The following is a 26900-nucleotide window of genomic DNA, read 5'->3' as shown; positions in this document are numbered from 1 at the left end:
GGGATAGGGCACATTCAAAATATCCCAATATTTATTTCAAATAACTTTGAGGAAGTATTTGGCTTCCTAAATAAAATTGTCTTCTATAATATTGCTGTTTCCAGAAAAAGAAGATTTGTGCCAATGGAAAAGACAGAAAACAGTATTATGTGTTTATATGTAACTTCAGAAAACCCTGAATCAGAAATTCAACATTTTATTTTGATCTAATTTCTCTGTCCCATCCAGATTGCTTTGCTGACTCAAAAAAAAAAAAAAAAAATCACAGTGTATATCAGATTAGCAACTCATTTCCCTGTCACGTCAAACAATAGATTTGTTTTTCTAGAAAGCTCTAGGTTTGAGTTTTTAAATGACTGGTTATTATTGTTGAAAAAACCACCCTGCATAAAATAGATCAAATAATAAATGTTTAATTACATTTTAAATTAAATGGAAATCTTGAAAATATAAACAAATTGGTAATTGTAGGTGTTTCACAATTTCGCTGAAAGCAGCTAGATACGTGCCATATTCTCATATTCATAATGAAGGCACACAATCTAAAGAGCTGAAACTATCTAAAAAATTCAAAGTAATAGTTTATGTAATTACATTGAATCAGAGAGGTCCTGTTACTTTGTTCATGGCTGGGGAAGAGACCTTATGTAACAGTGAAATGAAACATTATTACCGTCTCACTTACTCGGTCTTGGAATTGGTTTAGTGATTACTTCAACATCGACATCAGTGAAAAACATTTGACATCTGGCCTAGAAAATCAGACAGTAGACCACAGAGACTTTGATTAAAAAACTTCATGTAATTTTCTCCAATCAGTAGTTTGGCCTGTTCTTTTATCAGAGTGAAGGTTGCTCTCATCACCTGCAAATTTATACTAAAGCCTTAAACAAACAAGCATGAAACTTTTACATGAAAATCCCCTCCTGAAGGAATACTTACAGAGGAACTTGATTATTAGCTGTACTGATGATTTGATCTCTTCAGTGTGAAACAAACCCGGAATCTTTTGTATATTTTTTTATTACAGTTTTGTGTATGCATGTGTAAGTGTGTATTTAGCCTTCATCTCATATAGCATCTTGGGGAAAACTCTATACAAGGTGCTATTGCTTGCTGGGAAAAAAAAAAAGACAGCTTCTTTCACATCATCTGTGTGCCAGGAACTATTCTGAAGTCAGAAATCATGCAAGCCACTAGGGTTCTGTATGTTTAACCTCCTATAGAGCAGAGCCATTCCCATTACTGAGAAGAATGAACCCTTAGCGGCACAACAATAGAGATCCTGAAATGAACTGCATTGCAGTATCGCCATGAATTAAAGTCTCCATCAGAGGCTGTGGCTCTTGGCATCAGAGAGCAAGGGCTTCGATGAAGTCAAGCAAGGAACTCTGCAGTAATGAGCCGTCCTGCTGCCTTTTCTCTTTGAAGACAATTTATATGATGAAACTTGATAATTAACTTATGTCCAACAAACTAAATCCAATATATCTGTTTTCAGGTCAGAGGCAGTGGCTGTAGTCTCTCAGAGTATGCTACCCCATCTACCAGTTCCTTGACAAGGAGACAGTCCCTGCTAATACAGTGTCACAGTAAATTTGCTTATCTCTTAAGAACAACGAGGTGCGCTGTAAAATATGTATGTACTATCAAAACATTCATAATAAAATCCTAATAAAATTAGAAAGTTGGAATAAAAGGAAATCATGGTCTCCAACTGTATGTCTTGAAATTACCTTCAATAACGGCTGATAGGTTATATATGTGGTGACAATTACACACACACACACACACACACACACACACACAGCTTCAGCTCATGAGCACAGAATTGGTTTCCCAGGTTCAGTTTCCAAGGAAGGAAGACAGTATGATGAAGTAAAAACCAACTTTTCCCCAATTCTACAACTTTATCTTTCATGGTTTACAAATTGTCATTGCACTGTTATACCCTGTAGAGTATGAAATCTACTCAATGATTAGAGACACAGTCCAAAAAAAAAAGCATTTCCTCCTTGATACTACCTGAAATAGCAAAGTAAAAAAACATAGAAGGTGAAAAAAGGAAACACTTGGATCATTTTTCAAAATGTCAATGTTTTATTTAAACCTGCCTGGGGCTGATCTTTGCACTCAATCCATGTACATGGCATGGTATTGGAATTACAACTCTCGGAAGGAAATAAGAAGTACAAGGCAGATTTTGCATCACAAGTTGTGACTATTTCTTGATACATGCTTACAACAGTCATTTATTGGTCCACTGGCCTACGTCCTCATGAAATCAGATTGCATTTTTGGAAATCAGGCAGAGAAATAAAATCTGCACTCAGAGATGGATATCTATTGGGAAACACTTTCATGATGTGCCTGCTGCAAGAGGTATTCTGCTGGAAAAAAGTGATTTGTTCCATGGAAAAATGAATCTAGAGGAAATTGATATTTAGTTACTCATATCAACCATGCTTATAAAAAAGAGAGATTCTAGGTTTTTATCTTCTAAAACATTACATTATTAATCTTTCTAGATGTATTTATTTGTAAAATGACATACCACAGGAAGCTTAAAACCACTTCTCACAAATTCTGCCTTTTAAATACAAAATGTATTGCTGATAAATTAACCCTTTTTTACAATTTCAGGTTAACCCATTAATGCTTTAATGGTGTACATATTTCTAAGATAATATAACTTTATGTAATTTTCTTAAAAATATTTCTTTTCTAATTAAAGTTATGGTTTTTCTCAGAATAATAAAGTGGATAAAGGTTGGTCTCATATGGTATGTTGGAGAGGGCTTAAATCATTTTCTCAAAGTTGAAGTGATACCAAGACAACTTGAAATTCTGCTAATGTCTTAATTCTTAACCTCCATTTGTGGGATTTTTATAAGTAATCAACAGAAATATACTGTTTCAGGTGATAGAGCTCAAAGTGAGAAGTCCTTCTACTGTATTTGCCAGTCTCTTGTCTACATTTAATTGATATGCCTTGTAAAACTATACATATAATAGTTTATGAGTCCTTAGACCTAGACAAAGCTTTTCATTTTACGTCATGTTTTCCATTGTCTATGTAACCAAATGCATAATTTATGAAATACCATGGTGTATGAAGATATTGAATCCTATTCCCTGTTATTTAAAATTGTTCACATAAAAATGTATACATTTTAGTAAAAGAAGCTAAATTTAAAAAACAATTTCTGTTTAGGATATAAAGCTCCATGAGGGCAATGATTTTTGTTTGGTTCTCAAATGTATCCTAAGCACCTAAAACAATGTCTGGTATATATTAAGTGCTCAATAAATATTTGTTCAATGAATAAACGAATGAATTGTGGAAAAGACAAACAATACTGCCTGTAAAGGAGGCCCTTGAAATAATATTGCCTCACCACTTTAGGGTGACTGTGAAATAGTGATTTGTGGAGAATAATCTTGAATTTTGCCTTTGATCCCCTGGGGGCAAGTTAACCCCTGACTGCTAGTTGATTATTTCTGAGAACTGTGGGGTATATTCCAAAACTTTTGGAAAGCCTTAGAATATAAAAAATATCCAAGTGTGCTAGGTTTTGTGGTAGAGAAAACTGGAGAAGATGAGAATTTAGAGAAAAGCAAGTCCATTGAAGCCTGGAGAAATCATTTAACAAGAGTTCTTGTTTACTTAGTACCTACCAAGGGCCAGGATCTGTGACTGTGATGAGTGTGGGGGTAGAGGCACACATGCAAAGCTATAATTACAATCCTGCCCCTACTCTAGTGGTGATGGGGTCATAACTAACTCACTTGGGGAATCAGAGAAGGCCATATAGAGAAGCTGACATTTGAGGAGACAGTCCAGTGAACCGTAAAGAAGAGATGAGACAAAATGGGCAGGGCATTTAGAATAACAACATTCCCTGAAACTGAAAAACAGTAAATGTTTCAGAGAAGCAGCATTGAGACCTTGAAAAATGGATGTTTGAGTGGAAGAAATTGTGCATTAATTAGGATAATTTTCTGTTAAAAAGGAACCCCAAAATAGTTACTTAAACAAGATAAAAGTTCATTCCTCTCTCATGTAACAATCTGAGCATAAGCAATTGAGGGCTGATATGGTTATCTCAGTGGGCAGAACCAGGCTCCTTCTATCTAGTCGCTCAGCCATACTTAGTACATGACTTTTTTTTTTTTTTTTAGGATTTTATTTATTTATTTGACAGAGAAAGACACAGTGAGAGAGGGAACACAAGCAGGGGGAGTGGGAAAGGGAGAAACAGCTTCCCACTGAGCAGGGAGCCTGATGCGGAGCTCGATCCCAGGACCCAGTACATGACTTTCATCTTATATTTTAAGATAGCTGCTTCAGTTCCCGCCATTACATCTGCATTCCAGTCAGCAGAAAGAAGAAAGTGGGAAATAGAAAGCATACTCCTCTACAGCATACACCAATTTTCTCTCTTCATCCTAATTTTTTATTCTGCCAAGGAAAACCACCTCTGCTCCCTACCCTCCAGTTTCTAATTCATACCTTTCATATTTTTCCTTCAGAACCAGGACAAAACCCTGGGAGTTTAAATACCACTATGGGCCCAGAAAACTAGAAACTGGAACTCTTGAATCACTTTCAGATTTTCATAGATTTCTTCTTTCACATCACCTTCTCTGGAGGAATGGGATGAGAACCATGTATAAGGAGAAGATCCTTGGTTGAAAGATGCTAAGTGATGATTACTATTATTACTTATAGGGAGATGTCTTAATTTGTAGCCCATTATTACCAACCTCTGTAGCTTCATTAAGGCTAGGAGGGTGATTCTTGATAAGCTGCAGTCATCTCCTCCCCCTTTAAGTATAATCATGCAGTAGGGCGTGACTGCAGAAAGGTACACTGAAATCTTCCCATGCACATGTAATGCTAGCAAGCTATAACTGATAGACAAAATCATGTCAACAACAGACATCTCGATGGTACCAGTATAGTTAAGCTGGGGAAGATCTCTCTTCTTGCCTGTCTTGCACCTCATCAAAAATCACCAGTGAAATTCTGATTCCAAGATCTTGATTATTAGAGATGATGGGTGAAACAGCAAGACACAATGTGGCTTATACACTCTGGGCTGGGCTTTCAGGAGGGGAGATTCAAATCAGAATTGGTTTGTCTTCTTGGAATACATACGAGGTAAGAGTCAGGAATTGAAAAGGAATAGGAACTATCCTAATGATATTGACACCTTTTGTGGTCAGGTATTGCACTTGCTTGTCCTGAAATAAGAGGAGAGCCTCGATATAGATTTGTTCCAGGAGATACAGCTTAAGGGAACTGTTCTCAAGACTAGGCACATTGTAGAGTAACCTCTTGCTACTCATCTTAGCTTCTTTTTAAATAACAACGTCATCCCACAGTAAAATGGAATTTCTCCAGTTTTCAAGCTAAGGAGAAAATCACATTAATATCTTTCTGTAAAACAAAAGAACAGTCTTATCTGATATATTTTTCCTCCTCTCCTCAAATCAGACTGGCTTACAGAAACATTAAAAAGTATATAAACTATATATCAAAAAGGAATGCTTTCTTACCCTGACTCCAGTTGAGAAGTAGTTACACTTCTTAATGATACAAAGTCAACAATTCTACTAGAAGTCAGCTTATGTTCTAGTTAAAAATAGAAATACCATTTGAGATCGAATTGTATAAATTAGTGACAGGAAAGTTACAAATTGAATTTCAATATTAATTTAGAAATTATAGTCTTAGTGAGCCCTTTTCTATAGTTCAGTGCATGCCATTCACATCACTGACTTGGTTTTCTCTTTTTTTCAGGTTCCTACTCTTCTTTGTCCTTATATTCTCCCTATATTTTTAAGGACTCTTCTGCTTCTTGCCACTCCTTTTTGTGTTTTGTTTTAGTTTGCTTTTCTCATTTATCTCTTTATTGAGCATCTACTTTATACCATCATTGAAGGCTCTCTTGCCTTTCTTCCTCCTCCCAATCTGTCTCTCCCACTAAAAATGTATCTTTTAAGTCTCGCCTCTTCTCCATTATTTCATGCACCCTCCCTCCCAAAATGCACATGCACATTGATAGTATCATTTGGCACTGGAATGAGATATGGTGGGAATAACTGAGATCTGGACAATAATCAGACCTACGATAGCTGATGATAAAAAACAATAAACAACCATCAGGACAGTTGGGTAGAGAAGACTATTTGGGGAGCCCAAAAAAACAGATAGTAGTAATCAGACAATTCTGGCAAAATCATAGCCAATGGTGATTCAACACTCAGAAATATACATGAGACCCAACCACAATGAGTATATTATTCTGCCTGTTATTTTCTGGGAAAAGAATCGGTAAAAGAGCCTAATTTGGGGGAAATCAACTTCTTCTACAGAAACCAACTCAAGCATGAAAGCATATGAGAGAGAACCAGGTACATAAATTGGGTTATTCGGGCCAGGTGGGTGGATTCAGCTGGCCCAAGCATGCTTGATTGCCAAACTCTTGGCTTTCTCCTATCTCTGTGCCTGAGAACAGAATCTGAGTCATGGGTAGGTTTTAATGGTCCCTGCACAAGGACCACTAGGGTGCTTTATTAGAGTGGGTGAACACCAGCACACCTCTTGTCTCTACTTGCATCCCTGCTACTTTCTAGTCCCAGGGCATGTCAGCTTGTTGCTCCTGTATGGCCATTTAGAAGTCTGAACTTGAAATTATATCTCCAAAGAAGAGTAGTTGCTTATAAAAGGAGATTTTCAGTAAGGGTAAGGGATATGTTCTGAATTGCCAAATTCTTAAAACCATTGTAACCCAAACTTTGAATAGGAACTATTTTCATAAAGTTTTGGGTTTTATCTTTGTGAGATTTTACAGGTTGACAAGGATGAATAAAGAACTACTGATTTGTGTGGGCATAGGGATCTTGAGTGATTTCTGAGCCTCAGTTATAACTAAATTAATATATGTAATACATATTTGGGTAGAGAACACACTAAATCTTTAAATGTTGGAAATAACTGTGCTCTTCAAGTGTTCACTTTCCCTCTTTAAATCACTTTGACCCACCATACACATGCATACAAAGAATGTGAATAAATTGAACTGAGGGTGTCAGTCTCTTCTATTTCCAAAATTTGCCCAGCCATTGCCTATTGTAATTCCCACTCACAATACCCCTGGCCATAATTTCCCCTTGGCTCTTTGACTCCAGTTTGACTTTACAGTGTGGTTCCTGACTTTGATTTCAAGCCTCTAGTTCTGATAACCCATTCATACATAACACTGGTCCAACCTTGGCCAGAACTCCCTACTCTCTTAAATCTACACACTGTGATGTTGGGAAAGACACATTCCCAGTTTTCTTGGCCTTGACTTTTCCGTATAAATTTCCTTGGTCCCCTCTCTTCCTGTCATCGGTGATATGCAAAAAATTTTCAAAAAATATTTTAATCATGATAACAAGATATTGCTCTACTAAAAATAACTACTCTGGGTGTGAGGGCACAGTAATAATGACGAAAAAAAATCTCTAAAGGTAAGCAATGAAAAAGACTAACCAAAAACTAATCATAACTTTTTGCATGAGTAACAGAATACATTCTTATGGTACAATAATATAATGAATACTATCCGAATACATTCAATGTGATTAAATACTATATAAATACTTATGATTATATAGATATAAGTACAATTTGAGAATGCCAAATTTTATTCTTTACTCTTTTCTCCCATACATTGCTGGTGGGAATACAAATGATATAGCAACCTTATAAAAGTGTCTCATAAAGTTAAACAAATACTTTCCATATGATCCAATAATCTCACTCCTATGTTTGTAATCCAGATAAATGAAAGCATATGTCCACATAAACATGTCTATGTAAATATTCACAGAAGCTTTTTTACAATAGCCCCAAACTGGAAACAACCCAAAAGTCTATCAACTCATGAATGGATAAAAATATTATGCTACATCCATGCAATAGAATACTATTAAGCAATAAAAAGCAAAAAAAATACTGATATATGCAACAACATAGATGAATACCAAATTATTTTGCCAAGTAAAAGAAGTTAAAAAAGCTTTATACCATATGACCATTTATATGACATTCTCAAAATATTAGCTGTATCTATATATTTTAGTGCCATAGAGCTTCTGATATCAATTCCTTTGAAAAAAATTATGGAAAGTAAATATGAACTTTTTTTTTTAAAGATTTTATTTATTTATTCATGAGAGACAGAGAGAGAGAAGCAGAGGGAGAAGCAGGCTCCCAAGGAGCAGGGAGCCCGATGCGGGACTCGATCCCAGGACGCTGGGATCACGACCTAAGCCGAAGGCAGACGCTTAACCATCTGAGCCACCCAGGTGCCTGTAAATTGAACATTTATTAAGGTCAAACATGTGGCAAACCAACACAATACACATTTACATCTCAAATACTTTTGAATCCTAGAAACAGAATATTAAAAATGAAAGGGATCTTAACAATCAGCTTGCCCAGTGCCCACATTTTATAATTCAGAAAATAACTGCATATAAATATCTACAGATTTGCTTACAATCGTGTATTTGCAAATATTCTTACTTTAGGGTATAGACCTTGATAAAATAAATGCTCAGTTTTTATTCATGAAACAACTTTTAAAGTGGGTGTTCAGTATTTTATTTTTGAAGATGATCCTAATTTTAGCTGTGGTTGCAAATATCAAGTTGGAAGCACAGATTGTGGGTGTGATACAAATAATTAATGAAAAACCAAAAGGACTTGGAGTCTTTTTGCTGGAGATAGTAATTCTTGACGTCGTATCAGTGGTATGGTAGTTCTATAACTGGCTCCTGTACTGGCATGTAGTAAGTACTCAGTAAATGGCTGCTAAGTGACTGAATGAATCAAAAACCTATTGCTTGACAATTTCACAGAAGAGTTTTTCACACTGAGATAATTATGCTAACGGAAAATCTGCTTGTATTCAATACATCTTGGTTTCACTTCTGTCTTTGTCTCTAATTTTTTGTATCACCTGAGACAGCATTTACATCTATAAGTCAATGGCCTCACCTGTAAAATAGTAATGAGAATGCTTGTCCTCACTAAAATACATTTGGTATTGGAAAACAAACTATGATTTAGTTAGAAGAATTTTAATAATATTTTGTGTTTTTTTTATAATATTTTGTGTTTTTATAATGCATGTGACCTATTCAAGGTTTACATTAGAAAACTAATCACTAAGATTTCTTCTAACTCCATGAGTTCATATAAAATCTTGATTATTCACACACAAGAAGTGTTTTGATATTGATAAAATCAAAATTTACTGATATACATATAAATATCAATACTACTATATTTGTATTATGAATATGAATACATATATTATTTTTATATTTTTAATTTGCAAAATGCTTTACTAGATGAATCTGAAGATGAGTCTGAATTTCTGTTTTAAAGACTTTATTCATTTATTAGAGAGTGAGAGAGAGAGAGGGAGCACAAGATGGGGGAGGGTCAGAAGGAGAAGTAGACTCCCCGTTGAGCAGGGAGCCCGATGAAGGGCTTAATCCCCGGACTCTGGGATCATGACCCGAGCCGAAAGCAGCCGCTTAACCTACTGAGCCACCCAGCAGCCCCAACGAGTTTGAATTTAATAAATACATTAATTATGGCTGGAGATTCCCAGAACTAAACAGGGGAGGGAAATCAACCTAATACCTAACTTGAGTGTGGAATAGAAACAAATTTTAGGATGGGATTCCAGTGGCTAAGATAAAGTGCAACTAGTTTCTGAGCCACACACTATCAAAAGGATAATTTACTTTGTGTTTAAACTAAATTATATTTAACTCTTGGGAAGTCTTACTCTATTTTTATATACTCTTACACTACTTGTCTGTGCTTCCTCTCCCTCCTTCAGATTTAGTACGGTGAAATACAGAAATACAGAAATGGTCCACACTGCATTCTTTCCCCTAAACAGATCAGGAGCATGATACTGACATTTATTGAATAGCTATTTATTGAATTGCCTTTTCATCCAGGCACTGGGCTAAGCATTTTGCATGCATCATCTTATTTAATCTCACTACAACCCCATGAAGTGGGTATTACCATCATTTTACAGCTGAGCAAACTGAAGTTTTGAGAGGTTAATAACTTTTTCAAGGTCACACAGCTGTTAAGGGGCAGAGCCAGGTCTAAAATGCAAGTAAATACAGCTCCATCCTTAGAGCTCTACACAATGTACCAGTGGTTCCCAAAGTTGGTCCTGGGACCAACAGCAACATCATCCCCGGCAAACTTGCTGCAAATACAAATTATCGGGCTTCATGATGCAACTACTGGATCAGAAACTCTGGGAGGATGTAGGACCCAGAATTCTTTGTTTTAACTAACATTTTGATGCCAAAGCTTGAGAAACACCAAATTCCATTATATATCTTCCATACTAGCAAAGTGTCTGACATTCATAAACAATTCATATTCAAATTCATATTCAATTTACATTCAAAAGGCTCCATAATGATTTAACCAGTAATTTTCTTGGCTAATGAAGTTCCATAAATAACATCAATAGCACACAACCTAGTAAGAATGGAAGGCAAGAAGATACTTGGAATCTAACTAAAGGTTAGAGTCTTTTGCACATCACTGTACTCATTTATTCCATGAGACTCAAATCACTTTTCCAAGGGAAACAGATTTATTATCCATAATTTATGGGAAACCAAAGTATGCATCATTAACTGATTGACTCGGCTTCAGCCAGTCAAGGTGTCACAAATGAAAACAATAACAACCAGTAAAGAGGGTACATAAAGTAGATTCACAATTGACCTGGTTGCTCAGACACTCATAATTTTGATAACTGCACATGGTAAGGCAATGGGGACTGGGGGGATGGGAAGGAAGGATGTTAGAGAAGGCGGCAAGATGAGGTGGGAGATTACTTCCTCCCACACAAACTTAAAATTCCAGCTTTTTTGTGAGGCCTGTGTGCCTCTGCACTGCCCATCACCCAGCGCCTGAATACTAGAGTCTAGTCAATACACTGTAAATAACCTATATTAATCTGGTGAATTTCATGCTGTCAAAGTGGGTTTGGAGCAGCTAGTGCAGCGTTAATTTCAGAAAATAAGAACGAGAGAGAGAAAACTAGAACACAGTTTTAGTGAAAACATGCTTTTTTAGTTCATGTTAACTGTCTATTAGGATTGTGCTTACTGATGTGAAAGGTTTGGAAAAACTATGAGATATCACATTAAAACAGGAAACAGATGGTGCTTAACTGGGTATGCAGGTGAGGAAGCGGAGCTCACGTGGCCGAGGAAGCTCGAGAAGAACAGCAGCGACCTGTTTGTTCTTCAGTCCGAGTCTGAGGAAAATATCAGTATGTTTGTGAATTATTATTCATCATGTTTAAGATGTACGAATTTACTTACATAGAATCTAACATGATAACCAGAATATAATCTGACCACGAATTCAGTGAATTGTGGTTTATTCTTGCTATTACAATTATTTCTGAATATCAAAACCATTCCTTCAGATGTTAATACAGAGCATACTGGGTTTAGAGCATGAAAGACTCTGCAAATTTAACCATTTGCAAGTCAGGTTAATGCTGGAATAAACTAAAATAATTTATAGAATGTACTAAAACTGAATTGCAAGGAAATTTATGATAGGCAGTCACACAATAATAAAAAACCAAAGATTAATTAACATAAAAATTCTAGCTGTCATATTTCTCTAAGTAGAAATAATTGTAATGTAATTTTATTTCACTGATTGAACCTCCAACTAGGTCCTGGGTAAAGTCAATATGAAAATGAAAGGCTATGAAAGGCACCTTTAGGCCAGAAGGAAAACAGGACATGATCTCACCGGCTTCAGAATTAAAACCATTGAATTATTTGCTATACACACACGCACAAAAAGAGAGAGAGGGAGAGAGCGATCTTTTTAATGATATTCATTATTGCTTCCAAAGAATGGGAAACTTAAAAGAAAAATGAATGAGACTTTTTAAATATCTGTTTAAACTAAATTACAAAATAGCAAATGTATTGAGTTCCATTTTTAAAAACAAAACATTTAGTTCGTTTTATTAGTTCTTAAAATATTGAAGCATTAGAAATAAAAAGAATTCTTTTATAGAAATTGTACCAAGAAATTAAATTATTGAACCAAAATCAATCATGTGCGACATTTTCCTACCCTTAATATAAAGAAGTAACACTATAAGCAAAAGTTTAAATAATTTAGAAAATAATAATCTTAGTTTCTCAAACACAGGATATCTAGGCACTAAACAAATGTCTAAATTACTTAAGGGACAGCATAGGTTTCCTACTTCATTTTTGCATCTCTGCAGCCCAACCTCTGATGCACTGTAGTTGCTCAATAAATATTGGTTGGACCAAATGGAGTAATTTTCTGAAGACGTGTTGGCTGGGCCCAGTACATTAAGAGTGTAATGTTTCTGAATGAAAAGAGAAGCTCACCCTTGAGTACTGTGGGCATTCATCAGAGGCTCATAAACACTCTCTCAGGGACCTGTTTGTTCCTTCATCTCCTCCAATGATGCTGAATCACACTGTTTTTCCAGACTTTTGGTTAATGGAAGATGCAAATGCATTTTCTATATTTACGATGACTTGTGATGCACTTGTATGGTTTAAGCACATTGTGAGCAGGTGGCTGGTATTGCAGAAGTAGGCACCTGAAGCAACCCGCAAAAATTATCCAAAATCTTATAAATGTAAAGATTAGGCAGTTCTGTGCTTTTTTTGTATTTGATAATAGCATACTAATCGCTATTTTAGCAATCACGTATGTTTTTGTTAATTCTCACATTTTTAAAATGAATTTCTAAGAATGGGCTTTTATCAAATTTTTAATTTTGAATAAATTTAGTCCAATATCATTATTATAGTGATATTTGCCCTTGTATGGTAACTGAAACAAATACTCTCCTCTCCTACCCACTACAATCCATCCCTAAAAGCCTCAAAAATCAGGAGACTTGGATTCCAGTCCTACATCTTGAGACCTTGGCCAATCAAGTCCATTAGCACCCCTGATCTTTTGTTATATTCATATGTAAAGCAGTACACATGAAACCTATATCATAAGGTAATAATAAAGTTTACATAGAATGAAATACTATATGTAAGAATGCTTAGCTAGCTAAAATTTTACATAAATGTAGTGCAACATTTTGATAAGGTATTAGACCTTGAATATTCAGAACATCAGAGAGTGAAAGTTCTGGGTTCCATTTATTTTCTAGTTAATGGAAGATGAAGGGAAAACCATTGCTTTTTCACTCTTCATTTTTTAAACATATTTCTGAAATAAATCAGTTTGCTTTCCTGCTGTACTGTGAAAAACAAAACAACAAACAAAACCTTAAGATAAAATGGGATTTAACAACCTGATAAATAGCAATTCTAACTATAATATTATAGTTCATGCATTAGGAGTTGGGTCTGAAACTATCCTAATCTAGAATCCTTAGAAATTGTATTTTTATTTTGTACTTAAAGCCTGAAATTCACAGGTATTTTTTAGGACTTACTTCTCTTTTACAAAAGGAGAGCGTAACAAAAACAAATCATTAATTGTTAATGTTACTTTATCTTTGATTAATACAGAATTCCTGTTCCGTAAATATATTTGATTTATTGTGAAAGCATTAGGAAATATCAGATATCTTGGGCATTATGAATTTAGTTTAAGTTAAAAAAAACTGGAAGAGAGAACCCCTACATATCACTGCTGTCTAAGGACTTACCAAATTCATGGGCTAATTGGATTCAGAAATTTGAGTAGCATTTTCTGAAGACAGAAAAAGGGCTCCACTAAGAAGACTAAAGTGAATAGACTTGTTGGAGCTCGAAGAGCACACAGTCTGTAATATCGAGCTTTACCAGAGGCAGTTTATCCATTTGAGGTGATAAAATTTAATTGTGGGGTAGTCAGGTAACATACCTGAATGTAAGTAGATACGTTTAAAATGTGTTCCACTGTATGTAAGAGGGGCTGGATGATATTTTTATTTTTAAAACATCCACATGGTATTGAGAAGAGTGTCTATTTTTATTCCTCGTTTTACTGTGAAATAATTGACTTACATCACTGTATTATGTTTTAGGTGTACAGAATGATGCTTTGATTTACATATATTGTGAAAGGATTACCACAATAGGTTCAGTCACCATCCATCCTCTTATATAAATACAGTGAAAAGAAAAGAAAGTAAAGAACAAAGGAAAAAAATTCTCATTTGATGAGAACTCAGAATTTACTCTTAACAGCTTTCCTATATATCATACAGCAGTGTAAGCTATAGTCATCATGCTGTACATTACACCCCTAGTACTGATTTATCTTATAACTGGAAGTGTGTAATTATTGACCACCTTACTCTAATCCTCCTCCCTTTATCCCTTGCCTTGGATAACCACAAATCTGATCTCTTTTCTTATGTATCTGGTTTTGGTTTTGTTGGTTGGTTTTTTGTTTTTGTTTTTGCTTTTTTAAATTCCACATAGAAATGAGATAATACAGTACTTGTCTTTCTCTTTCTGACTTATTTTACTTAGCACGATGCCTTCAAGATCCCTCCATGTTGTCACAAATGTTAGGATTGTCTATTTTTTTATGGCTCAATAATATTCTATTGTATTTATATTCCAAACATTTTTATCCATTCATCCATTGATGGACACTTAGATTGACTATTGTAAATAATATTGTATGAACATGGGGGTGCAGGTATCTTTTTGAATTAGTGTTTTTGTTTCCTTTGGACATATTCCCAGAAGTAGAATTGCTGGATCATATGGTAGTTCTATTTTTAATACCTCAAGAATCCTCTATACTTTTTTCCCTAGTGGTTGTATTAATTTACAATCCCACCCACAGTGCACAATGGTTTTCTTTTCTCCACATTAATGCCAGCATTTGTTATCTCTTGTCTTTAATGATAGCCGTTCTAACAGGTATGAGGTGATATTTCACTGTTTTAATTTGCATTTCTCTAATGACTAGTGATGTTGAGCATCTTTTCATGTACCTGTTGGCCTTTTGTATATCATCTTTGGAGAAATGTTTATTCAGGTCATTTGCCTATTTTTAAATTGGGCTAATTTTTTGGTGTGCTATTGAGTTGTATGTGTTCTTTACATATTTTGGATATTAATGCCATATCAGATATATGATTTGCAAATATTTTTTCCATTTGTAGGCTTTCTTTTCACTTTATGGATGGTTTCTTTTCTTTTCTTTTTTTCAGTTTGATGTAGTTCTGCTTGTTTATTTTTTATTTTGTTGCTTGTGCTTTAGGTGCCATAATCCAAAAAAGTCATTACCACAATCCATGTCAAGGAGCTTTATTCCTATATTTTCTTCTAGGAGTTTCATGGTTTCTGGTCTTACATTAAAGTCTTTAATCCATTCTGAGTTAATTTTTGTCAGTGGTGTAAGATGTGGGTCCAGTTTCATTCTTTTACATGTGAATATCCAATTATCTCAGCATCATTTATTAAAGATTATCTTTTTTCCAATGAGTATTCTTGTCTCCCTTATAAATATTAGTTTTGACCATATACACTTGGGTTTATTTCTGGGCTCTTGATTCTGTTCTATTTGTCTATTTTTGCCATCACCATACTCATTTGATGACTATAGACTTACAGTATAGTTTGAAATCAGGAATTGTGATGCTTCCTGCTTTGTTCTTCTGTCTCGGGATTTCTTTGGCTATTTGGGATCTTCTGTTCCATATAAATTTTAGGAGTGCTTTTTCTACTTCTGTAAAAATATGCCACTGGAATCTTGATAGAGAGTGCATAGTATTGGCTTTGGTAGTATTGACATTATAACAATATTAATTCTTTTAATTCATGAACACATCTTTGGTTATCTTTCCATTTGTGTCTTCTTCAATTTCTTTCACCAATGTCTTATAGTTTTCAGAATAGAGATCTTTCCTCTTTTTAGTTAAATTTATTACTAAGTATTTTATTGGTTTTGATGCTATTATAAATAGAATCAATTTCTTCATGTTATTTTTTTAAAAAATTATTGTTAGTATAGAAACACTGATTTTTTTAATGTTAATTTTGTATCCTACAACTTTACTGAATTCTTGATTAGATCCAACAGTTTTTTGGTTGAGTCTTCAGGATTTTCTGGATATAAAATTACATCATTTGCAAATTTCTTCCTTTTCACTTCTTATGTTTTTTCTTGCCTGATTGCTCTCATCAGGACTTCCAGTACTATGTTGAATAGGAGTGGTGAGAATGGGCATCTGTGACATGTTCCTGACTTTAAAGGACAAGTTTTCATTCTTTCACCATTGAGTATGATGTTAGCTGTGGGCTTGTTACATATGGTCTTTATTATGTTGAGATCTGTTACTTCTATGCCAAATTTGTTAAGTTTTTATCACAAATGGATGTTGAATTTGTTCAGTGCTTTTTCTGCCTCTATGAAGGCAGTCATATGTTTCTTTTCTTTCATTCTATTAATAATGTGGTATATCACATTATTGATTTGGGTATGTTGCCTATGTTGAAACATACTCGTAACTCACGGATAAATTCCACTTGATCATGGTGAATGGTCCTTTTGATGTGCTGCTGAATTCGGTTTTCCAGTATTTTATTGAGAATTTTTGCATCTATATTCATCAGATATACTGGCTGGTAGTTTTCTTTCTAATAGTGCTCTTTTCTGGTTTTGGTAACAGAATAATGGTGATCTTATAAAATAAATTTGGGAGTATTCCTTCCTCTTTGATTTTTTGGAAGAGTTTGAGGATTGGTGTTAATTCTTCTTTAAATGTTTGGCAAAATTCACCAGTGAAGCCACCTGGGCCTGGGCTTTTCTTTCTTGGAAGATTTTTTGTTACTGATTCAATCTCCTTACTAGTAATTGGTTTATTCAGATTTTCTATTTCTTCCTGATTCAGTCTTGAATGTTCTAAGAATTTTTCCATTTTTTCTAGATTGTCTCATTTTTTGGCATATAGCTGTTCATAGTAGCCTCTTATGAGCCTTGACTTTCTATGCTTTTGGTTGTAATGTCTCCTTTTTTATTTATAATTTTGTTGATTTGGATCCTCTCTTTTTCCCTTGGTTAGTTTAGCTAAGTGTTTGCCAATTTTGTTTCAAAAACCAACTCTTAGTTTGGTTAATCTTTTCTATTGCTTTTCAGTTCTCCATTTCATTTATTTCTGCTCTAATCATTATATATATTTTTTTCTTCTGCTAACTTTGGGCTCAATTTGTTTTTCTTTTTCTGGTTTCTTAGGGCATAGAGTTAGGTCATTTAGTTAGGATCTTTCTTACTTCTTATTGTAGGCATTTATTGCTATGAAATTCCTTCTTAGAAAGCTTTTCTGTTGCATTTCATAAGTTCTCATATGTTTTGTTTCCATTTTTGTTTCTTATCAAATTTTTTATTTTCCCTTTGAATTTTTCTTTGATCCATTGGTTGTCAGAGGAGTGTTAATATCTGTGTGTTTGTGAAGTTTCAGTTTTCTTCTTTATTGGTTTCTAGTTTCATGTCACTATTGTTAGAGTAGATACCTGGTATGATTTCAGTATTTTTGAATTTGTCAAGACTTGTTTTGTGGCCTAACATATGGTCTAGTCTAGAAACTGTTCCATGTATACTTGCAAAGAATGTGTATTCTGCTCTTGTTGAGATGGAATGTGTATTCTATGTCTTTTAGGTCTATTTGGTCTATAGCATTGTTCAAATCTGCTGTTTCTTTATTGATTCTCTGTCTAGATGATCTAACCATTATTGAGAATGGAATATTAAAGTTTCCAATTATTATTGTATTACTGTTTATTTCTCCTTTTAGCTCTGTTAGTCTTTGCTTTATATATGTAGGTGCTCCAATTTTGGGTGCAAAAATATTTATAACTCTTGTACCTTCTTGGTGTATTGACATCTTTAATATTATATAATCCTTCTTTGTCTCTTTTTGCCATTTTTAGTTTAAAGTCTATTGAGTCTGATAGAACTATAGCTACCCTGCTTTTTTTGGTTGCCATTTGCTTGAAATGTCTTTTTCTATTTCTTCATCCTCAGTGTATGGTAAAGGAAGTTTCTGGTTGGCAATATATTGTTGGATCTTGTTTTTTATTCATTCACCCATTCTATGTCTTTTGATTTGAGATTTTAATCCATTTATGTTTATAGTAATTATTGATAGGCAAAGAGTTACTATTGTGTTTTTGTTCATTTTTTTTTGATTTGTAAATACATTGTTTTTTATTTCTTATCCTGCTGGATTTTTTGTGTGATTTGATGTGTTTGGTTAGTATGCTTTGACTTCTTTATTGTATTCTTTTATGTAATTACTACAGTATTTTCTCTTGTGATTACCAAGGAATATCCACTTTTTAAATTATGCCTATAGATAGGAACAAAACAGTGTCATTTATTATTAACTTTCTAAGGTGTTTATTTTAAATGGATTTTTTTTTCTTTTATAAACTTTCTTGTGGTGACAGATAAATAGATTTGTACAAATATAAATATTTAAAGCACACTGTTTGCTAATTATATATCTGTTTACTCTCCAAGAATATGAGCAATTTAAGAGCAGAGACCACGTTCTATTTGTTGTGTGTCCAGGGAGTTGTTTAAAATAGTTAACCAATAACATGGCATTGACACTGACCCATCAGAACGAAGGGCTGGCCTAGGTGCTGGAGCAGGGACCTAGAGTATTGTTGCCCAGTATTAATCTTTATGTGTGAACCATAGGGAGTCTGAATTCCAAGGGAAGTATGCAAGATGGCTGAAAAATGGCTGGAGTGAGTGGGATACTCAGGATTTTAACAACTATCATGGACATATTCCCATACTGAATGAAAATCAGTTTTGTGTTCCTCTTCAGTGCTTAACACAGGGCCTGGCACATAGAGTCAACTTCGTGTTGAATAAAAATAATAAATTTATTTCACACTCAACAATTAAAGCTGAGAGAAGCCAGAGTATTCTGGGTGAGAAGAGGAATACAGTCAGGTATGAAAACAATGCTGTAGGTAATCCACAAAGGAAATAGTACATATGTATATAAGGAGAAAAAAAATGGTTATGCACCAATGATACCAACATCCTTTGTTTTTATAGTGTGGGGTCTGGCTAAAAGCATTCAGCCAGAAAACCATTCATAATGCTAGGTGAGCTGTCACCAAAATGGCTAAAAGTTGTCTGGCTTTAACTGCCTGCACATACCTAAATTCACCTATTTCCTATGACCAGGAGAAAGAAGCAAAAACTCCTAATTAACCCTGAGCCAAAGTGAACTCCCCCAAAGGGAAAGTTACTAATACTTTAAGTTGGAGGCAGAGGAAGAACAACACACAAATGGCAGAAATAATAAAGAACTACCATGGCAAATGAGCAACAGAAAATTAATGTTTTTAACAAAACTAAGGGGAGAAGTGTAGTAAACTATGCTGCTTTTGGCTAAAAAGGACTCAAACCTCTTACTGGAAGAAAGGCTTTGTAAGGCAACCACTATTTTTGCATAAAGTCATTTGGGTAACACCTAAGAATTAAAGAATATCTTGTAAAGAAATTATCAGTGTCAATAATGATTATTCTGCATTCATGCACATACGCTCTCCATTTGCAGGGCAGACTCAATGTTTCTTACATTTTCTGGGTATTTTCTGAGGAGAAAGCTTCACAGACAACAACCCATTTACTCTAAGCCTTAGAGACAGGCACAGTTTTTACAAATGGTTCCTGTGTATCAAAGCTTTGGCAGGAGGTTTGAGATGCATACAATCCAGTATATCTTCCTTCCACACTTTTCACTTTTAGCTCAACCAACTTCCTGCTTCTTCCTGAGCAAGTGCTACACTCTTGACATTTCTACTTAAAATCTTCTGTCTAGAACCTCCTTCCCCATTGTTCATCCCTATCTTTTGACTCTTAGCTTATTCACACTTTTGCTAGGAAATCCTTCCTGATCTCTCCAGGTGAAATGTGTCCCAATAGCCCCTTTTTGTACATCTAGGATATGGCATACACTGTACTCTGCTTCAGGCTGTTCCTGTCTGATCGCCTTAAGTTATGAGGCCATGAGGCCAGAGCCTTATTCTTCATCACTGGATCCTTCATTCCATCTAGTAGAGTGTTTAACATAGAAGATGCTTGACCAATTTAACCATTTTTTACAATTCAGAGTGAAAAAACAGCACAAAGTTAGGCATTTCTAAAGGTTTCTACAACATGTGCAAAACAAGAACTTCAAAATCTAATGTATTTCTTCTCCAGCAAGCAAGTATTGAGATTTCTTAAAGCATCTCATTTAATGAATAGTGCACAGGAAGGTGGGTGACTCCAAGACTCACAGCCATAAAGTGGACTCATTTTGCAGCCCAGTCGCCAATCTCAGACTGACACTCAATAAAGCATCTACTGTATACACAGTTGTGCATTTTTTAAGAATAATACCTCTGCTACTTCCTTTGAATGATTTATAAGTTATCATTAATAATCACTTTCCATATTTCTAAAAAGGACTTCTGTAAGAGGCTTTGATCCAGCAATGAATAAATTCAAGGCTGCTCTCCACAGATGACCCACTTTTTAGTGATCCATCCAGATTTTTCACACACTGTACAAATAACTGCTTCATACTTTAGATAATAATATAGAAAACAGATTTTAAGAAGATATTACTATTGCCTATGTATATATACATGATTATAATTAAGTTTCCCAAAGTAGTAATTCCTAATCAGATTTGTTATCCTGTTTGTCTTCTTTGAAATCTTGTTTATGCTCTTTTCAAAATTAAATTACAACAAAAATTTAGTGATGGACTAAAAATATTCAAATAAACCATATGTCAAATATGTAGTTTTTTTATAGGCATGTGATTTAACTTGATGAATTAACAACACTAGTCAGTGAATGCTAATCTTTTAAATCATAGATTTGTAAGTAAATAAATGGAGTTAAGATATCCAATTAAGCCTAACTCTTTATGGCATTAAAAAAAAATCCCTATAAACAAGAAAAATAAAGCATAAGCAAGTGTAAATTGCAGGAAAATGACCACATATTAAAATAATAACATAGATTCTACACTTGTGCATGAATGTGCCATCAAAGCTAATATAAACACAATATATTCTACCTAGCAATTCTCTTCCTACAAAGACACGTAGTATTTTAAAATCTAGATATTCAGCAATGATGGATGTCATCAAAAGCAGCCATAAGAATGACCCTCATATCTATACTTTAAAACCTTGCCAAGAAATGTATTCCCCACATTGTCATGAACAATCTATTTGGCTTCATTACCTGCTGGTAAGAATTTCCTATCAATTCTTTTGAAGTGTATACTATTGACATACTTCCAGATAATAACAGATAGCCTAAAATAACATTCTTAACCCTCTTCTTTAAGGTCATTCTTCTTAATAAAAAATACTTTTAAAATCAATGTAGAATCATATCATTGGAAATTTTATTTTAGCCACAAGCTTCTAATAAATAAAGCTGTATGTTGAACAAATTCAGTCTTTTCAAATGCTTTCCTACTAACCATCACATTTTTTCTTCTGCAACAAAAAGCCACTGAACACATTAGCAAGTCTGTCTAAAAGCCTGTTCTGAAGCAATATTTTATCAAGTAACATTTTTTTTAATTGACTTAACTATTAAAGATCACATCAGTGTTCCCACCCCACCTCACCACTAGTTATCAGCAAACTACTGATCTATAAACTCATAGAGCCCTGGATCTCCAGACTCCATTTGTCAATCAATCTATCTACTTTGTATTAGCCACAGGCTTTGTGGCCAATGTTTACTATGGCCGAGGAATATTTACTGAATTAAGCAAAGTTGTCAAAGTGATAATAACCTTGTGTCATCAGTATTAATATTGACTCATCATACCTCCAAAACATATATTAATAAATTACCTTTTCCTTGAAGAAAACAGAACATACTATAAATTTAATTTAATATAAAATCAAGAAAATCTTGGTATGTTTATTATAGGAAAGCATCAGTGGAGCTATGCTCTAGGAAGAAGGGAGGAAGGCATGTACATTTTATCCTCTTCTATAAAGAGCTACTGTCAACTGGACTGGAAATTTACTGTCTATCACTGAATGACTACAAGACACACGGAACTTGTAGGCAGGTCACCATCCTGTCTGTGCACTTGGACTGTACTGCTCGACTGGACATGAACTAAAGTCCTTAGTGAGAAATCTCATGACACAGCTTATGCAGAGCTATAGAAAATTGGCCTAAGGGGAATGAAAACTCTTCAGGAAACAGTCCCAGGAGTGAGGCCAAGTTCCCTCTGGGCAGGACCTATATCAAGTTCACTTTCCTTTGGGATTGCTGGAACCCTCTACCTTGTTTATCAGGCATAGTTCCACTAAAGCCCAGGGTTCTTGCTCTGCACACCTTCTGGTATGTCAAAAGCACAGACATTCTAGTTTTACCTGTTTCTCAAAGTAGTGACAGCCTGATGGTAGTTAAGAGTATGCATGTGGGTATCTGAAAGATCTGGGTTTAAGTACTAATTTTACCACCTACTAGCTGGGTGACCTTGAGCAATTTACTTAATCTCTGAGATTTAGTTTTTACTTTAGTAAAATAGGGATAAAAACATCTACTTCTGAGGATCACTATGAGATGAAATAAGTTACTGCATGCAAATTACTGTTGTTAGAACCTATGAAATATTCAAACTACCTCTTCTTCTTATTATTGTTATTATTATGTCCAATTTAAAATGTCATCTAATTCACAAAAGCATTTGTGGTAAATGTTCATAATATGTTTACTTTGATATCACTGTGTCATAAGACTCAGGACAGAACACTGAAATTCAAGGAACAGAGAAATATCAAGAAAACTGGGCAGGGTTTGCAATTACAATGATTGGCAAGACATTCAAACTCATTCAGAGCTTCCAGTCCTGGTGGGAGGAACAATGGTCAATTTCAATACAATGGAATGCTAATAAGCACAGTGCCCTATGGACACATATAACCCAGGCTTGGGGGTCAATGTGTGGTGTGTTCTGGAAGGCTTACTGAGGCAATGACATGGAGATGACTCAGACCTGAAAATGAGTAAGAGTTAGATAAATATGCAGCACTGGGGGGAAAGGTGTTAAAGGGTGTGTATGGCAAGAAGCTCGCATTACAGACAACAAGATTAATACATGCAAAGTGGAGTTATGAATTTGTGTTCATTGATAGCCAACTAAATGGCACTGTGGCTAGGCATAGGCTCTGGAGTCACACTGGAGTGACTATGGGGAGGGGAGCGTCAATGCCTGAATTCCACACTCATATATAACTGATTTTTATTCAGCTGGTTTTAGGTTGAGTCTAAATGCTGATATCATTTAAAAGCATTCTCAGCAACCAGTATTTAGATTTAAATTAAATCCAGACTGACCTATCAAAAGGGAGCAGGGCCATCTAGTAATGGATTTCCTACTGAATCAAGGAAAATGGGGCTGTGATGTAGTGTTGCTCTTCCATGACATCATGATTAGAACATTAGCAGCTGTGCTAATGTTCCGACCCTCCCGGGAAAATGTGCCAATCATATATCCTCAGGGCCACGGAGCAGATACTCACAAGCCCATCTAGGGTCACATCCGTGCCTTCAAAACCAGTCACGGTTATGTCCCAGGTACCCGTTTTTATTTATGCCTCAAGATGCATCTTTTGGAAATAAAATAGAAACATTTGAAAATAACTTTGCTAGATAATGATAATTACCTATGGCGAATAAGTTGTTCAGTGCTCTGGCACACTTGAGAAAAACTAACAGAAAAGAGGAGCAGAGCTTAAGATTTGCTCTCTTATTTTTTTAAATATGTCTTATATACTCTTTTTTTGTTTTTCCATACCCCAGGATACATGGACATGGACTATGTCATAGGCATAATTTACTCTGAGCCAGCACTCATGAATTGGCCAGAGTTGGTAGCATGTTGCATTTATATGAAAGGAGCCCTGCTCTTGGTGTGGTGGGAAAAGTGCCTCCAAATTTGTTTCTCCCAGGTGTTCATTACACTGGAGTTCTCTATAATGAGTAATTGCTTATGTGAATAGTAACGTTCCTTTCTTATACAAGTCATCACCACATTCCCACCTATATGTCCTGTGTGAGTTAGAAGTAGTTTGGTGTGAGATCCAGCTTCCATCCAAACAAAATTATTTCAGCTATATTTTATATTCACTCTTCTTTTTCTTGGAAGTAAGAAAGGGGCCCTTGAGCTGTCTCTAGATATTCCCACCATTCATTCTCAGCCTTCAATCCCCCACACACTCAGTGCTCTAAACCTTATATCCAGATGCTGCCGACTCATGACTGCCCTTCTGAGAGTTGAAAATAGAGACCCTGTCATTCCATGTAAAGTCATATTTTTTCACAGTGGGAATTTGGGGCTTGACATGAGTGAGGACAAATTCAAGCAATATGCAATCAAATTATTAATAAAATTGGATCACCTTTTTATAAGTAAAGTATGATGAAATATTTCAGTTAATAAGCCTAGATGATTATTCAAGCAAGAGAAAACAAGTCTATTTTGCAGGATTTCTGCAAAGGAAGGGAAAAAGCTGCAAAACATACTTATTTGTGATGTTTAAATAAAATTCACTCCAAAAGAGTTATTTCACTAGGATCATAGCTCTAGTTATCAATCAATAAATAATAACACAAGTTCCCCAAACAGAATAAAATCTCTAGCACCCACTGCTCAAAACCTGCTAGGAAACACATTCCCCAAAGAAAAAAGGTAAAAATATCAGAGGGAAACTGGCAATATCTCCCAGGGATCTACAAGATGCCAAAAAGTGAATGTCATTTTCTCACCAATAATCTGCACTTTAATCTTACATGAAACAATTTTTCACAAAAAAAGTATCTGTTCTCCTGTATTTGATAAAGAAAAAGAATTAGAAATAGGTCCAATTTCTTTTAGAAAAGTAGGTTTCTTCAGCTTTCGATTGGCCTTTCTCATGACCCCCTATACAAGAAGACAGATAATAAATATAATGATTTATACTGAAAAGAGAGCAGTGAGGATAATGGCCCAAACAGTGCTGTCTTTTATTATGTTACCATAGTAAATAATAGCAGTACCGCTCACACCGTTATACTTAAGGTTGTAGCAGCGATTCCATTATAATTCCTGTTTTTCAGAAGTTTATAACTTGGTCTTGACAATATACTCCAGCCTGAAACTAGCCTTTTCTTTCTTTCTTTCTTACTTTCTTTCTTTCTTTTTTTTTTTTTGTCAAAGACTGGTTTTCCTTGATTGTCACACTACCATTCAATAATGAAATTGGAAAACTAAATGGTACTCTCACTATTTTTTCTGGCTGTAATTTGCATATATATATAAAATCTCTTCTGTAACACACACACGCACACACGCACTCATACACACACACCACGGGTTTGCCTGCACATTCAACATCTGCATTTAGGAAAATGGAGAGCATTCAGTACATTCAATGTTCATTAATTGGGAAGACTACCATAATAACTTACTCCAAAACGCCTAAAAAGGCATATATTAAAAAGTTTTTATACACTTTTGCTAATTCTATAAAAAATGGAATGTTTGATGAAGGTATATAGTCTCATTTGAAGACAAACACAATTCAACTGAAACCTGGATGATTCAATTCAAGAAAAAAAATAATAAAGAAGAAATCTAATATCTTAGTAAGCCAGAGTGAAAATGGGCAATTTTTTCATTGAATCCCTTTTGTACCTCTAATATGAGAACAGATACGAGATTTAGACTCCAAGTATAATCTGTCTTAATTTTTACTGTTCAGATAATTTACTCAATGGGAGACCACTTTTTTTAGTAAAAAAACAAAATACATGTTACCTGTTCGATAGTAGAAGGAGACAGTCAGAAACCACATAGAAAATTGTAAACAATGAATAACCTCTGTCCCACAAAGCCTGCAACTTAAAATAATTTGTCACTGATGTTAACTCTGCTGACCTAAAGAGACAAAAGGAGTCTTTTGGTAAAAGAAAAAAATGTCTTGTGCAAGAATAATTAGGAGGAAAAATTCTGACTCCATAGCTCTTGTTGGATCTAAGAAAGCAAAGGACTAAATCCACATAGTTCCCTATTAAAAAGAAAGGTTTTCTTTACTTTAGGTTAAGAGCTACTTCAAGGATTCTGTCTGATTCACTCTTTCTCCCCCATGCCTAGGAAACACAATTTTGCCTTATGGATCAATGGGAAATGGAACCTTGACATTTATAGCAGATTTTCCAAGACTCAATTTGCAAACATTAATAACTGAAGTTTAGTTTTCTATGCCAAGCAAGAAAATACGGGGGATTCTTTCTCAATTTTGAGCAATTCTATGAAATATTTTAAGTTGAAAGAAGTTGGTTAATCTTATATTTTTAATTCCAAACTCAAGAGGTCCCTAAACATGGAGGAGAAATAACTAGTTTGGAAGGAGCGGAAAAAAATTACAATATAATGGCAACATTCTTTTAGCTATTGTGTAGAATGTAAATTCACCAGATCAGACCCTGGGTTATAAGAACTATAAATACGGGTAATATTTTTAATTTGCATAGAATCTTACCAGAAGATGTAAATAAAGGAAACCTACACCTATTAGAGATTCTATTCAAAGACTAATCCAGAAAAATAGAAAATGCATTGGAGAGAGAACAGGCAGTGCCTGCAATGGCTAGATTGAAACTATGCAGAGCCAAAATTTGAAATCATAACTTTTTTAAAATATCATATTGTGAGGGACTGTTATATAAAACTATACAGTCATAAATTTGAGAGTAAATTAGTACCAGTAGCAGTAAT

The 26900-nt window shown here is 34.7% G+C and overlaps 1 long non-coding RNA gene across 1 annotated transcript in view; it reads right to left on the bottom strand.

Moving 5' to 3' along the window:
* Window positions 1-11218: 11218 nt before the first annotated feature.
* LOC115939635 (uncharacterized) overlaps window positions 11219-26900 on the bottom strand; it is a 51164-nt gene continuing 35482 nt past the window's right edge. Inside the window, exon 3 of the long non-coding RNA XR_004074415.2 lies at window positions 11219-11369. This is a non-coding gene — a long non-coding RNA (uncharacterized LOC115939635). The remainder of the gene's footprint in view (window positions 11370-26900) is intronic.

Source organism: Leptonychotes weddellii, chromosome 4, assembly GCF_054177405.1.
Source record: "Leptonychotes weddellii isolate Sample4059 chromosome 4, ASM5417740v2, whole genome shotgun sequence".
NCBI classification, from domain to species: domain Eukaryota; kingdom Metazoa; phylum Chordata; class Mammalia; order Carnivora; family Phocidae; genus Leptonychotes; species Leptonychotes weddellii.
The sequence above is the reverse complement of the archived record's forward strand: the minus strand, read 5'-3'. Positions and strand labels throughout refer to the sequence as shown.